General features: G+C 36.0%; 1 long non-coding RNA gene across 1 annotated transcript; it reads right to left on the bottom strand.

The window, feature by feature from the left end:
• Window positions 1-4,167: 4,167 nt before the first annotated feature.
• Window positions 4,168-14,529, bottom strand: LOC107181950. Its single transcript, XR_001512662.1, has 3 exons — window positions 14,447-14,529; window positions 10,663-10,666; window positions 4,168-4,178 (listed from the first exon to the last, which is right to left on the bottom strand). It is a non-coding gene; the product is annotated as an uncharacterized LOC107181950 (long non-coding RNA).
• Between the last annotated feature and the right edge of the window lie 1,767 nt (window positions 14,530-16,296).

The raw sequence follows: 16,296 nt of genomic DNA, 5'->3' as shown, positions 1-16,296 counted from the left end.
TTCTAACCCTTTTTCTTCCCAAACACTAGTCATCTTTGAAAACAGAAAAATGCAACATGAGAATAGAAATCACCTATAATTACAAAGCATCCTCTATCAGAAATATTTACTATTAAGAATAGTTTACTTTGCTTCACTCTAATCATTTTGCTATGCAGATTACATTTCTATGCAAATTGTTATTGAGAATCATATACTCTCTATGTGATGCTTTCAAAACAGCTTATTACTCTTGAGAATACATTGAAACTATATTCCTATTTTTATAAATACTATTTTTGGTGGTGTCATACTATTATGGCATTTGAATAGATTATTCATATTTAATAAATAACCATCTATATATATAAAAGGTTAATATGCAAAGTGTCTCCTCGGGAGTTCGAACAGAAGACCGGGAGTTTGATCGCTTGCTATGAAATGTGCTAACCACCAGGGGGCAGCGTGGAAACATGTCAGGTGACCAGCAGTGGTGGTGGGGTGCTAAAGGAGTGAGGGAAGGAGGAGGCAGGGAGGTGGGGAACCTGATCAGCCCTGATCACCAGCCAGGCCAAGAGACCCTACCTGTGCACAAATTTCAGGCACCGGGCCTCTAGTTATTGTATATTTAGATTATTTTATGCTGGTGTTTTCCTCCCATAAAATTTTCAATGTATCCTAAACTCCCAGTGAGGTATTTAAATAGTAGGACTGAGCTGTTTCCCAATGCTAGATGTTATCACTTTTTTAAAAAATTTTATTACTCACATAGAAACCTATACCAGCCTAGATCTCTTAGTGGCTACCACTAGTGGGGCCCTCATTTAGCTCCACACTGGCCATGTTACAGGAACAAGAGGTAAATTACTGTGTTAAGTTTTTGATATTTAGGGGCTGTTTGTTACTTCAGCATAACCTAGTCTGTTCCTACTGCTACATTTACAATATTTTTCCAGTGCTTTAAATTTAAATTTAATTAATAGTGCTTTTACTATATAAAAGTATGATGGCAAATATCTTGAGCTTTTTCAAAATTTGTGGGTTCCCCCTTTGCTTTTACTAATTAAAAGCTTTTTGCTAAGTAACAATGAGATAACCAACCATTCACCTATGTGTCTTCCTAATGCTTTTATGGCTTTGGTTTTTATATTTAATTATTCTTTTCTACCCAGCATTGTTTTTCCTAATCGCTGGATTAACGTATACTTGAAGCAATAAATTGTGAAAAATGTAACAATGAACAAATGAAATAAAGACAAAAATCATGTTATTTAGCATCCAAAGATAACCAGTGCTAACTACTAAATTAGTAGGTTGTCGGTAAATCTTTTTCTTGTGCAGAGACATACATTTGAGTGAATAAATGGAATAATACTTTATGTAAATTTTTGAAGCCCACTTTTCAACTACATAAAACATAAATGTTTTCAGATAAATACTTTTTTAAAATGTCTGCTTAGTATTTTGTTAAGTGCATATACCAAACAATTTTTTATTTAAAACAAATTTTTTTCCAGATTGTCAGTCTCTTGCACTGCAGTCTCAGTTAAAAAAAAAAAAAACACACATAAAAAACTGTAAAATCAAAACTAATAAACACTTAAAAATGTAATTTTTAATTCATTAACCAGGGGTCTTAAAATTGTTCCAATGTTTCACTATTATAAATAACAGTGCAAAGACTATCCTTATTACATATGCCAGGTAGCCATGAGAAGGACAATGGGGCACCCACTGGATCCTGGTGTTAGCAATGGAGTGCTGCTCCTTTGAAGATTCACCACCATCTTCAGATCTTACATTCTTCTGTCTTCATATCCCTGCCCTACTCCCCTTCCCTTGCCTGGGGTGTTGTTATCTAGCCCACATGTAGAAAATGTAGGATCTCTATCCACCTGATTGATTTGATTCTCTCTTTGGTCTTGTTTTTAATTTATTCCAGAAATATTATTATGACTTGTGTTCATCATTTCAGAAAGCCTCCTTTGTGTACATTTTTATTGCCCCAATCTTATTCTGGTAACATACCTCATGTCTAATTAGTTCCATATATTTCAATAGCAGATGATAGTCTGGCTCAGCTTAATTACAGCTATTGATTCAAGATAATGATATAATGGTGATAAAAAGACCACATCTTTTTTTTTCATATTTTGAAATTTACTATAAGCTCTTCTGTAGCTCAAAGAGGATCCTGTTTTCATTGCTCAGTTCTGATGTGTCAAAAATCACATTTTGGTATTATTTTTTGCCCAGCTGGCTGTGTGAGCTTTTAGATTACAATCTAATCTGTTTTATATACTTTTTTAAACCTAATTCTTGGCTTTACTCCAAAATTAGATATACTGAATACAGGTTTAGTTGCTAATTCTCTTGAACATCAGTACAACAAAATAGAGGCAATATTTCTCTTTGTAGTCTCTTCTCAAGTTCCAGGGATAACTGGTATAGTTTGCAGTAATGCCAGGAAAATACATTTCTTAGTATCCCACTGTTCATAGATTTCTTAAACATCATCCAGTAAAGCAAAAAATAAAGGGATGGACAACTGCCCTATAAGAAGAGCCAAAAACAATTGGCAATCCTATATAATAAAAGGCTAATATGCAAATTTTCCCTTCAACTGGGAGTTTGACCAGGGGGCAGGACTGACCAGCCAACTGCCAGGGCCCCTCCCTCCTGCCAGACCCCATCCATGCATGAATTTGTGCACCAGGCCTCTAGTATATGTATAAAATATATGTAAAAAATAATCTACATATTATATTGAAATGTCTCCAAAAATAAAAAGATTCCATTTAAATTCAACTGGTGGATTCTGCCCAATATTCCTCTAGTTTGAAAAGACTATTTTTTTTGTTTTTTTGTCTTCTATCTCATATGCTAAAGGACACCTATTTAGGTTATACTACACAAAGTTTGTGTCTAAATCACTGAAAGTGAGCGAGGCTTACTCTTGTCTCCCTGACTCATGTTCAAAGGGTGTCCATAGAATTACGTTTGTGAACTGATGAATACTGGCTACATTAGCTTTAGTTTGAACATAGTTTACCTGATAAAAAATATATAAACAAAGTTGAACAAAGGAAACCATGTAGTTACAGGCAGATCAGCACATATCTTTCTCTGTGGCAATGGTTGGTGCAGTCCTTTCTTTTCCATCTCCCAGAGGAATAATTACTCAAGTTCTGCTTTCTGCTCACCTGCCTCCTCATGTCAAATTTGGCATCTCTATTGCAAGATAATTGCTGCCTAGAATATTCAATTAGCTTTTAATTAAATATTGCTCATTATAACTGCAAGACAATAAAACATAAGTCATTTGATTAGCCAAAAATTCAAATATAAATTACATTCATTTTTATGCCAACATGCACTTTACCTAATGAGACATTTGTCGTCCTGTTATAAAAAAGAGTGTATGTCATCTTATTTTCTTTTAGGATTTTTGTAATGCCTGCAAGTAAAGTTTAAATATTACATACAACAATTCATATTCTTTTCTTTATCTCTGCATTAACTATGTAGGACAGAAAGTTATATACAGTTACATACAATGAAACTTCTTCATAACAGCAGGTGTTTAGATATTAACTTAATCCCTAATTTTTGACTATGTCACTTTATATATCAAAATTTATTATCTGATAGAAGAGAGATGTCTTTTAACTTAGTAATGTATTATTTCTGATTGTAACAGTCATATATAATTATATAAAAACTTTTGAAAAGAGAAAAGAGAAACCTATTAATCGATAGATGTATTTTCTTCAGTTCTTTCTTTCTAAAAACTTTTTTCTGTTTCTTACTCTGCTTTTTAAAATTAAAGTTATAGTATATATTGTAACATTTAATTCTCCTTTTAAAATTTAATATTATACTGTGACCATGTACCATGTCACTAACTACCCTGAAAAGAAAAGCTACATAATATCCCATCATATAAATCAAGTATGATTTTTGGACATTAGGGTTTTTCCATTGATTGTTCACTAATATAGGTACAAGTTAGACAAATATATTTATGCCTAGATCTTGACCACATCTCTGCTGATTTCTTTAGAATTGACTTGCAGAAATGAAATTATTGGGTCAGAAGTATTAAAGGAATATTGTAGTCTCAACTCCTTGTGTCTTTACAGGATTTGGACAGACCAGGTACAAACACTTTCAGCCTCTGTGTAGACCTTGAATTTGATCTTCCCATGGGAAGGTTGATTGACAGGGTTGGAGAATTGGAGGGAGCTGATATCCTCTGATATAGGTATGGTTTCTGTGATGTGCACTCCACCACACTGCCACCACCACAACCCCAGCAAGGAGAGACTACTATTTAAAGTGTCAGAACCTTAAGAGATATAGAAAGGATTTTGGCAGTAGGGATCAGAGCTAGTAGAACCCAAGGTCTAGGATTGGAAAGAGGAAAAAAAGCCCCAAATTCTCTGATACATTTTACTTGATGAGCCTCAACTTTGGAACACTTCGTGCTCCTTGATTCAGTTTGGGACTCTATCCACAAACCCAAGTGGACAACAGGGGCAATTAGCAGGATTCAGGCAACAAACTAACTCTTCACTAAACCTCCAACAAAATGTTATAAAGCAGGAGCGCAGGGAATATATGACAATAAGTTCACACTCTGAAACATTCTTTCTTATAATGCATAGCAGTGATAGAGAAAAATATGAAAGCAAGCAACAAAATAAGTGAAAACTGTTCAAAAACAGCAGATAAGTGTACTCAGATAATACAAAGAAACGCAAAATGGGAGCTGGGCTCTGTCTAGATCAAGAAATAAACAGGAGTAATTAGAAATTTAGTTCCTATGAATTAATGGGGGATAAAAATGATATATTGGTCTGGGCAGGAAATCTGAGCAAAACCCACTGCCTAAGACAGGGTTTGGTGAAGGATCTCCAATTCATGAAAGCAAGCTAACACTATCTACTATCTGCCTAGGACTGCAGATTATGGAATCCATGGGAGGACAAAAGAATAGGTGAAACAAATTCCAAACAATGCTTAGAGAGACATTTAATAAGCTTAGTATGAGCATGAATTTATCCCAAGTGGAACTAATTTAATAAAAGAGTCTGAATTACTTTTAAATAAATGGGTCCTTCAATGACAAAAGTAAAGGAAATATAGTCATAAAAGAGAAAATGAAATTATAAAATAAAAGTAAGAAGAAATTTTAAAAGGACCAATGAACATAGAAAATAGAAATCTTAAAAAAAAATGAGCATAAAAACCTTTTAAAATCAATCAATAAGATGAATTCTAGAAAGGATAGATAGAGTTGAAGAGTGAATTAACTAATCAGAAAATAGTCTAAGGATTCATCAAAAGCACAGCAGTGAAGACCGAAAAAATTATGCACACATACACATATGTGCATGTTCATATATACCTGCACATACACATGCATGCATAAGTGTAGAGCAGTAACAGACATGGAGGAAAATTTTGAGAAATATCAACTTTTGTCTAATAGGAATCCCGCAGACTAGAGAAAGAGTAGAGGAGCATTTTTTTGGAGGTTAATGCCTGGAATTTTTCCAGAATTGAAAGCATATGTCCTCAGATAAAACATGGACTTCAACTGCTAAGATAAATTCAAAATAAATTCATATTTAACTACAGAGTAGAATTATGAAACATCAAAAAAAATCTTAAAAGCTACCAGAGAGAAAAGATATATTATTTGAAAGAAACACTAAGATTGACAGCAGATTTATCATTTTCAAAAGAAGATTTCAGAAGATAATAAGATCTTAAAAGCATTGAGGGATAATAACTGTCAGTCTTGTTCTTATTTTTATTTATTTATTGACTTATTTATTTATTTTGGTTTGTTCTTCTACAATCTCTGCAACATTTAAATGTTGAAACATTTCAGGGCCCAATTCTTGGATCTCTTCTTTCTTTATCTCTTCTTATGCTATGAACTGGCAGTATCATCGGTGTGTCCAAGAATTCTGTTTCAGTTACCTATTGTTGCATAACAACAACCTGGACAAAATAGATAAATTCCTAGAAACACAATCTTCCAAAACTCAATAAAAAAGAAGCAGATCTAAATAGGCCAATTACAACTAATGAAATCAAAGCAGTAATCAAAAAAACCCCAACAAACAAAAGTCCTGGACCAGGTAACTTCACAGGTGAATTCTACTAAACATTCAAAGAACTAACACCTATCCTTCTCAAACTATTCCAAAAAATTCAAGAGGAGGCGAGACTCCCAAGCTCATTTTACAAGGCCAGCACTATCCTAACTCCAAAACCAGATAGGCACTATAGAGAAAGAAAGTTATAGGCCAATATCCCTGATGAATAAATCCTCAACAAATATTAGCAAACTGAATCTAGCAATACATTAAAAAGATTATGCACCACAATCAAGTTAGATTTATTTTGAGGACGCCAGGTTGATACAATATCTGCTAAACAATAACTATGATACACCACATAAACAAATTGAAGGATAGAAATCACATGATCATATCAATATATAGAGAGAAAGTATTTGATAAAATCCAGCACCCATTTGTGATAAAAACTCAGCAAAGTAGGACAAGATGGAACATAATAAAGGCCATATAAGACAAACCACAGCCAATATCATACTCAATGGGCAATAACTAAAAGCATTTCCCTTACAATCAGAAACAAGACAGGATGTCTGCTTTCATTACCCCTATGCAATGTAGTACTAGTTAGAGCAAGAGACAAGCAGAAGAAATAAAAGACATCCAAACTGGCAAAGAAGCAAAACTGTCATTATTTGCAAATGACATGATACTGTATATAGAGAACCCTACAGATACCACCAAAAAATTACTAGAACTGATAAATAAATTCAGTAAAGTAGCAGGATACAAAACAAATCCCCAGGAATCAGTTGCATTTTTATACACCATCTAGTGGCCCAGTGCATGAAATTTGTGCACAGGGGAGGGGGCGTTCCTCAGCCCAGCCTGTACCCTCTCCAATCTGGGACCCCTCGAATGATGTCCTAACTGGCCCCCCTGCTGGTCTGCTTACCTCCAACGTCCCCACCCCCCACCAGCCTAGTCACCCACAACTGCCCTCCCTCCTTGGCCTCTAACCACCTCTTCCTTGGCCCCGCCACCATGGCTTTGCCCAGAAGAATGTCCAATGCCTGCCAGCCTGCTCACCCCCAACTGCCCCTTGCCAGTGGCCTGCTTGCCCCCTAATGCCCCCCCACCAGTCTATTTTCATTAGTATAGATAGAGGACTGGTGCACGGGTGGGGGCCGGCTGGTTTGCCCTGAAGGGTGTCCTGGATCAGGGTGGGGGTTCCCTTGGGGCATGGGGCTGCCTGGTCAAAGGGCCTGACGTGGTTTTCAGGCCAGCCACACCCCTATGGGTGAGGGTTCCCGCTGGGGGTCATGGCCAGCATGGGTGAGGGGCTGAGGCTGTTTGCCAGCTGGCCATGGTCCCGGGAAACCCAGACTCCCAGACTCTCCTTGAGTGGAGGCCACAGCAGCTGGAAGCAGGTATCTGGGATTTATTTGTCTTCTATATTTGAAACTTTGTAGCCTTGAGCAGAGCCCACTGCCGGCCAGGGCAGGCAGGAAGCTTGACTTCCTCCATTGCTGGAGGCAACCTAAACTTCCTATTTGCTCCAGCTCTATGGCCGCCGCCATCTTGGTTGGGTTTATTTGCATACTTGCTCCTGATTGGCTGGTGGGCATAGCTTGTGGGCGTGGCTTGCAAGTGTAGTGAAGGTATGGTCAATTTGCATGTTTCTCTTTTATTAGATAGGATAATGAGTTACCAGAAAGGGAAAGTAAGAAAACAATCCTGTTTACAATTGCATTTTTTTTAAAAAACAAACACAAAAACCTAGAAATAGCTCAGGCAATCAATGATTGGCAGCCAATCAATGATTCTCATCATTGATGTTTCTATCTCTCTCTTCCTTCCTCTCTGAAATCAATAAAAATATATTTTTTAAAATTCTAGAAGGAAACATAGGCAGTAAAATCTCAGACATTTCTCTTAGTAATATTTTTTTTCCGATATATCTTTTAGGCAAGGGAAACAAACAAACAAAATAAACACATGGCACTATATCAAACTAAAAAGGTTTTTCACAGGAATGAAAAGCACCAGCAAAATGAAAAGACAACCCACTGAATGGAATCACATGTACCAATGATACACCTGATAAGGAGTTAATATCTAAAATTTATTTAAAAATTATGCCCATCAGTAGATGAGTGGATTAAAAAACTGGTACATCTACACAATAGAATACTATGCTGCATTAAAAAAAAGGAGTTCTCAACCAAAGGACTTATATGCATGCATATAGGCCTTACCAATGGACATAGACAACAGGGGGTGAGGGCATGAGTGGGGGGGATAGGAGGGTAATGTGGGGAAAAGGACACATATGTAATAACTTAATCAATAAAGAAATTTAGGAAAAGAAATTATAAAACTCAACACACACACACATACACACACACAATCCCATTAAAAGTGGACAAAAGTCCTGACTAGACACTTCTCCAAAGAGGACATATAGATGCCCAATAGACATATGAAAAGATGCTCAACATCACTAATCATCAAAAAGATGCGAATTAAAACCACAACGAGATGTCATCTCATACCTGTCAGAATGGCTATCATCAATAAATTAACAAACAACAAGTGTTGCCCAGGATATGGAGGAAAGGAAACCCTCACACACTGTTGGTGGTAATCCAGATTGATGCAGCTACTGTGGAAAGTATGGAGCTATGTCAAAAAATTAAAAATGGAACTGCCTTATGACCCAGAGATTCCACTTCCAGGAATATATTCAAAGAAACCTAATACACTAATTAAAAAAATATATATGCACCCCTATATATGCTGCAACATTATTTACACTAGCCAAGATTTGGAAGCTGTCCAAGTGCTCATCAGTAATTGAATGGATAAAAAAAGCTGTGGTACATTTCCACAACAGAATACTACTCAGATTTTAAAAAAATAAATCTTACCTTTTTCAGCAACATGGATGGATCTGGAGAGCATTGTGCTAAGTGAAATAAGCCAGTCATAGAAAGACAAATATCATATGCTTTCACTTATATATGGAATCTAATGAACAAAATAAACTAATAGACAAAATAGAAACAGTCTCATAGATATAGAAAACGGACTGACAGCTCAATCCCTACTGGAGATGGAGCCTGCAACCCAGGCATGTGCGCTGATGGGGAATCAAACCATGACCTCCTGGTTCATAGGTTGATGCTCAACCACTGGATCACACCAGCCGGTGCAAGTGGAATTTTGGTAATTGATGTAGCTGCTCATGAAAACACAATAAAGCAACCTGATTTACACTGCGGGATTAAAATGCTTAGAATGGGGGCACCGGGGATAGCTGAAATGAAGAGAAATAATGAAAATTATATAATGTAAATAGAAAGACTGGTTGAAAGGGTTTAAAAGCAGTTCCCCCAGATCCTCTCAAAGGTCTTTTTAGGATTGTGTGAATAATATATCTGAAGCACATAGAAAAGTGCCTGGCACAAAGCAAGTGTTCTAAATACGTTTGCTATTATTACTCCATAGTAAGAAGCTAATAAAGAATTCTACAAAAAAAGTGGAGAAGTACCAATATTAGCATACCATATAAAGGGAGATAAATACTAAAGGGCTCATCTAAAAATATTTAAAGTTGTTTCACCTAGGTGGAGGGAAATACGGTGTTACTAGATTTTTTTATTGGAAGCCTTATGGAAGATTTGCCTCCACAATTGTGTTATAAATAAAAACCTAAAGGAAATAAGTAATAAAAGGCAGGGAAACTGTCTGGTATACTGGCAAATATTCCCCAGAAGAAAGTTGGTATAACAATATTTATACCAGATAAAATAGAATTCAATTATATAAGAGGGATAAAGAAAGGCATTACATAATTACAAAAGTATAATATTTTCGAACGTGTGTGTTCCTAGCAGCATAGCTTTACAGGAGATGAAGCAAAAACTGACAGGATTATAGGAAGAAATGTTTTTTAAAACATACAAAATCTTATTACCACAGTCAGAAGTTGATATATTAAACAAAGGAAAAAATAGGATATTGATTATTTAAGCAATAACATTTACAAACTAGTCTGTTAGATATTCACAGAGCCCTGAACCCCACAAGAATTTAATTACATATGGGATACTTACAAAAGTTGGCCAGGCTCTGAGTCAACAAGAGAGTCTCAACAAATAAAATGAAAATTAAAACTCCAGATTATATAGACCTCATTCTATGACCACAATAAAACTGAATTACTTATCAATAGAAAAAAAAGAACATTTTAAAAAGATATCCACATGTTTGACAACTTAGAAAAATGGCCTCTTAAATAACTCATAGGTTAAAAACAAAATAACAATAGAAATTGCTAAACAGTGGTTAATAATGAAAGCTCTATATATCAAAAGTGGTGAATACAGTAAAGCAATGCTTAGTGTTAGACTTGTGCTTTTAAATGCATATATAAAAGGCCAAAAAGATGTAAATTAAATAAGCTAACTGTTAATCTCAAAAGCCAAAGTAATAATAACAGTAATAATAACAATAATAATAATGAAAGAAAATACCTAAAGTAAGTAAAGATTATATCAGTGTCAACATCCTGGTTTTAATGTTGCACTATACTTTTGCAAGATGTTATGTTTTGGGGACTGGGTAAAGGCTACACAAATTCTCTCTGTGTTATTTTTACAAGTACATGTGCATCTATAATTATCTCAAAATAAAAAGTTTATTTTAAAGAAAAGACTCAAAAATTAATTAATTTTAAAAAGAAACAGACCCAATTAATAAAACAAAAGACACTTAAAAATATCTTCACAAATCTCTAGTAAAATTGATTTTCAAAAGAGTAAAAAAAAATTGCAAAAATGTACACATAGAATTGAGATTTTTATATAAAAGATTTTTATATAATATGAAAACTTTATCAGACTAGAAGTATACACTTGAATGACATGGACGATTTTCTAGAGAAATATAAATCAGCAAAATTGACTCAATATAAAATAAAAACCAAAATGGACCAATAACCACTAAATAAGAAACTAATGAAGTTTTCCTCACTCTCCCAAGTAACAACAGCCGCCCTAGACAGTTTCATGGATGAGTTTCACCCACCCTTAAATGAGCATGTAATATAGTGCTTTTTCATAGAATATTATGAAACCACAGATGTAATTGTATATTCTCTAAGAGTCACACTAAAGAGGTGACATTAATTTTAATAATGCATTTTATTTACAATAGCCAAAATATTTTGTTTTGATAAATAATAATAAATAGAAATTTTATTTTTAAAGTATTAATGAGATAGTTCACATACTTTTTTATACTAAGACTTTGAAATCCAGTTGGTATTTTATATTTACAATACATTTCAATTCATGCTAACCACATCCAGTGCTCACTACCACACGTAACCAGTAATTACCATATTGTACAGCACAGCTCTAATCTCTGTTTCATACAATAGATGAGGGAAAGCCTGACATCAAAACAAGAAGAGTACAAGAAAAATACTGTAGACCAACCTCACTTGAACTATAAATGGAAAAATTCTAAAATACATATTACATCAAATGCATGTGAAAAAGCTGAAGGTCAAGAATATCTAAGACAATTTGAAAACAAACAAGAAAGTAGAACTTGGCCCACCAGATATTAAAGCTTTTATGAAAGCTAGGGTAAGAGAATTGTGTGATATTGGTGTAGGACCAAATAGGCCAAAGGAACAATATTGGGAACATGGTATGTGACAGAAGGCAAGAATGTCCTGTTCAGTTTGTAGCGCTAAGATAATTTTTTACCCATAATTTACATTTTAAAAAATTAGATCTCCGCTTAACATTCTACATAAAAACATATGCTAAATGTTTTGAAGACGTAAATATGAGTGAGAAATGACATTTTAAAACTCTAAAAGAAAATATGACTTTGTGGTAGGTGTCTTAAACAAGATCTCTTAAACAAAATCCCCAAAGCACAACTTATTTAGATAAACAATTTATTTAGGTACATTTTACTACATTGAATTTAAAACTTCTGTAAAACAGAAAACAACACGGAAACAAAATTTAAAAATCATTCCCAGGCTGGAAAAATATATTTACAATGATAAGACTAACAGAATAATAGGTCTAGAATATATTTTTAAACGCCCAAACATTAATAAGGAAAAAATTAACACACAGTTCTAATCCTATTTTAGACACACTATGAAAAATAGACAAAGAATATAAAATAAAATAAAAATACACAACAACAACAAAAAAAGAAACAGCCCAGCTGGTGTCTGTGATTCAGCGGTTGAGCGCTGATCTATGAACCAAGAGGTCACGGTTGGATTCCCAGTTAGGGCACATTCCCGGTTTGCAGGCTCCACCCCTAGTACCGGATGCACAGGAGGCAGCGAATCAATGATTCTCAGCATTGGTGTTTCTATCTCTCCCTCTCCCTTCCTCTCTGAAATCAATAAAATATATATTTTTTAAAAAGAAACACAAATGACCAATAAACATATGAAAAGTGTTCAATCTCACCAGTGATCAGATAAATGCAAATTAAAACAATAATGAGATGGCGTGCACAACTCCGCAGATTGGTAAAATTTCAGAAATTGATTCTGGGTATCATTGAGAATGTGGACCAATGGGAGCTCATACGCTGCAGGTGGGAGTATGAATTTGAATAGGCACCATTAACAATAGCTCATAAAGTTGATAATGTGCAGGCTCCATCACCCAGCAATTAAGCTTCTAACTAAAACACCCATAAGAAACTCTTCTTATTTATTACACAGACCAATTGAATCCTCACTTTGGGTCCTGTCTTCACCCCTCCAGACAAGGTCCAGAGGAGACTCCAAGTATATTACTGTGTTTTCTCCTAACAAATAAAAAAAAAACGTTTCCTTGAGATTGTGCCACTGCGCAATAATACAAAAGTTGCTACAGTAAATTTTGTTTAAAATGGCAATTTTCCTTCCTATCACAGATATAAATTTCATCATAGTTAGAAACGGTTGCCAGAAAAAGCAATAAAAATGCAAGCTATCTTTAAGTGCGGTTACATTTATAATAAAGTCCTCCATCCTTAGCAGGCCATGCATGCCCGCCTACTGGCCTGACTCTCCATCACAATATTGGCCCACTCTCCCCTAGCTCTTCCCCGCTCCAGCACATGGAGCATCACCAGCTCCTTGAATTCACCTTGTCTCTCACACCGAAGAGATCTTGCTGTTCCCTCAGCATGAAAGCTTTCTTCTCTGCCTCTTCATCTTGCTAATTCATGCTCAATTCACAAGTAGCATTTCTTGGCAAACAATAAATATTTGATAAGTAATTTTGGTCTGACATAGACTGGCCAAATAATCAAATGATTCGTCCTGTTTAACTATTTGTCTTCAGAGTTGAGTCTAGCATAACACCCACTAAAATCAGGTCACAAACTAGGAGCTGCACCCTGTCCAAGGAGAGACAGGTGAGTATGGTATTAAAATGCCAGTGGGAACAGGTGCAGGATCAAAAAGGTGAGCCATCTTTGAGAAAGTGTCCATCACCTACTGTTTGGCCCTGGCCAACCTGTCAGCTCTTGGGCACTGGTTCTCAGAACAGTGTTGTTCTGTGTGGTTGTCTGCCTATTTGCTCTTGCCAAAATTCCCAGGCTGGCAGGTTTCTTAGGGGTCCAGCTATCTGTGTGAACCTGTAGCACTCTAGATTCCGGATTAAATAGGCTGACAGATAAAGGATGATATGATATTCAAATAGTACCTCTCTAGAGCGCTGTGAATGTCCAGTCTCTCTCAGCTGCCCCAAGCTTCGGTGGTCTACATGTTTTGTTCTAGCATGCCATGCCCTCCCAGGGCAGGCTTATCCAGCTTCCTGGAAAACTGGTATATACACATTGGGACAAGAAGTTGACCAATGCCTCAGTCCATCATTATTTAAATGAAAAGAACCAATCACCCAGAATTCCCTGAAACATCCTGTCCTGGTACCATGACTGAGGGTATGGTAGAGTGTTTCACAGTATTAAATTCTGCAGCAGGATGAATGTTCACCCATAGACTCAGCACTCTAGGAGGAACTGGCTGGGCTCTCCCTCAACTTCTTGATGATCAATCACCAAAAACAACCATATATATGTTATCTTATAAGTTGTTCTCTTATTTCAACTTAAAACATTTTTCCTGCCCCCCTTTCCTCACTGTACCTTAGTTTCCGCATCTAATAAAATATAATAATACTGACCTCCTGGAGTATTTGTGGTATTAAGTTATCACTTAATAAATGGAATGTAAGGCTTTGTAAAAATATTTATTGCAATATAATCCACACACCATAAAGTTCACATCTTTAAAGTCTCTAAGGTCAATGATTTTTTGTTTATTCACAGAGTTGTACCACAATCTTAATTTAGAACATTTTTATATCCTAAAAAGAAACCCTGTACCCAGTAGCAGTCACTCTCTATTCCCCTCTCACCGTAGCCTCTGAAAGCCACTGATCTACTTTCTGTACATTTCATCTAAATGGAATCATACACTATCCGTTCTTTTGTGGTTGGTACCTTTCACTTAGTACAATGTTCTTCAAAGTTTGATTTGCAAGACATTTAGAATCATCTTTGGCACATGGTAAGTGTTCTGTGACTGCAACTGTTTGCAATTATTTCCTGGGCTTATTCTTTTTCAACAACTAAGTTCCAATTCTTTCTGAAATTCCAGTGATTTTCCTCTCTCTGCAGTATTTTCAACTCTTCTTTTCTATTTTCATCTTTGTCATGACATATAAACCCTCTCAAGCCTATCCAATATCTAGTTACTTCCTATCTCTCTGTCCGGAGAAAATGAATTTAAAAACTAGTCGACTGTTAATGCCACATTTTCCTATTAACTTCTCGCAGCCAGTCTAGCATTTGGTTGTACAAAGGGCTTCTTCTCTTAAAATTGCCATTGACTCTTTGAGATAGAACCTCAAAACCACCATGTTTGATCTATTCGCTTGAACTTCATGAAATGGCCAATATGCAATCACTTTTGTCTTACAAAATTTGGAGTTTTATATCATTCAGTCTGTCGATGCCTTCCAGCCAAAGAGTACCAGGATTACGGTTTGTCTAAGTGGATAGAGAGTCAGCTTGCAGACCAAAGCGTCCTGGGTTTGATTCTGGTCAAGAGCCGGTACCTTGCACGAGCCCGTGCACGAGGCAATCAATCAACGTTTTTCTCTCATATCAATGTTTCTCTCTGTCTTTCCCTCTCCCTTCCACTCTCCCTAAAAATCAATGTAAAAATAGCCTCGAGTGAGGATTAACAAAAAAACAAACAAAAAAAGAGTACCTGGATTACACCTGCAGTTGAACAGGGTTGATTGCTCCTTGCAGTGAGGGAGAATGAATATACACCATGCGAGTTAGAAACATAAGATTTGAGCCTTTCTTAGATGCTAACCCTCTGTAGAGGGGAGGAAGCAGGGCTTTGCTCTGGGCTGGATGCCGTCAGAAAGCAGAAACAATTCTGTAACCGGGAATCTTAACAAATCTAAGGTAGGAGGGGAAGTTAAGGGAAGCTATACCTGTAATGGACAAAGAAGCAGGAGTCATTCACATCAGCCAGGATAAGGGAATGTTAGTTTCTTCTGTGATTTGGACTATGTTCGTAGGCATGATCACAGAGTAGTCTTGTCTTTGTCTTGATCCCATACGGCCACTGAATGGCTTTGTCTGATGTTGATGTCCTGTACAATTGTTCGTGTTCAACAGAAGAGCCTAGTTGTGAGTGCTGGGTCAGTATGTAGCAACATTGTGGCCTGATGATAGCATCAGGCCAACTTCTGGATGTCAGAGACCGCATTTCTACTTCTCCATCTTCCTTCTTGAGCAAAGGCAGGTATATCCATGATATTCAGGTTCTCACTGCTGCTGAGATTTTGCTGATCAAAATCAGGGATGTTCAGAGAACAGAGCCTATAGTTCAACTAGGGTTAATCCCTCCTCCTTCTGTCATAGAAGTTGTTGAATTGTCTAACACAGTGGTTCTCACCCTTCCTAAAGCCGCGACCCTTTAATACAGTTCCTCAGGTTGTGGTGACCCCCAACCATAAAATTATTTTCATTGCTACTTCATAACTGTAAATTTGCTACTGCTATGAATCGTAATGTTAATATCTGATATGCAGGATGTATTTTCATTGTTACAAATTGAACATAATTAAAGCATAGTGATTAATCACAAAAACAATATGTAATTATA

This window comes from Myotis davidii, unplaced genomic scaffold, assembly GCF_000327345.1.
Source record: "Myotis davidii unplaced genomic scaffold, ASM32734v1 scaffold210, whole genome shotgun sequence".
Taxonomy (NCBI): Eukaryota; Metazoa; Chordata; class Mammalia; order Chiroptera; family Vespertilionidae; genus Myotis; species Myotis davidii.
The sequence above is the reverse complement of the archived record's forward strand: the minus strand, read 5'-3'. Positions and strand labels throughout refer to the sequence as shown.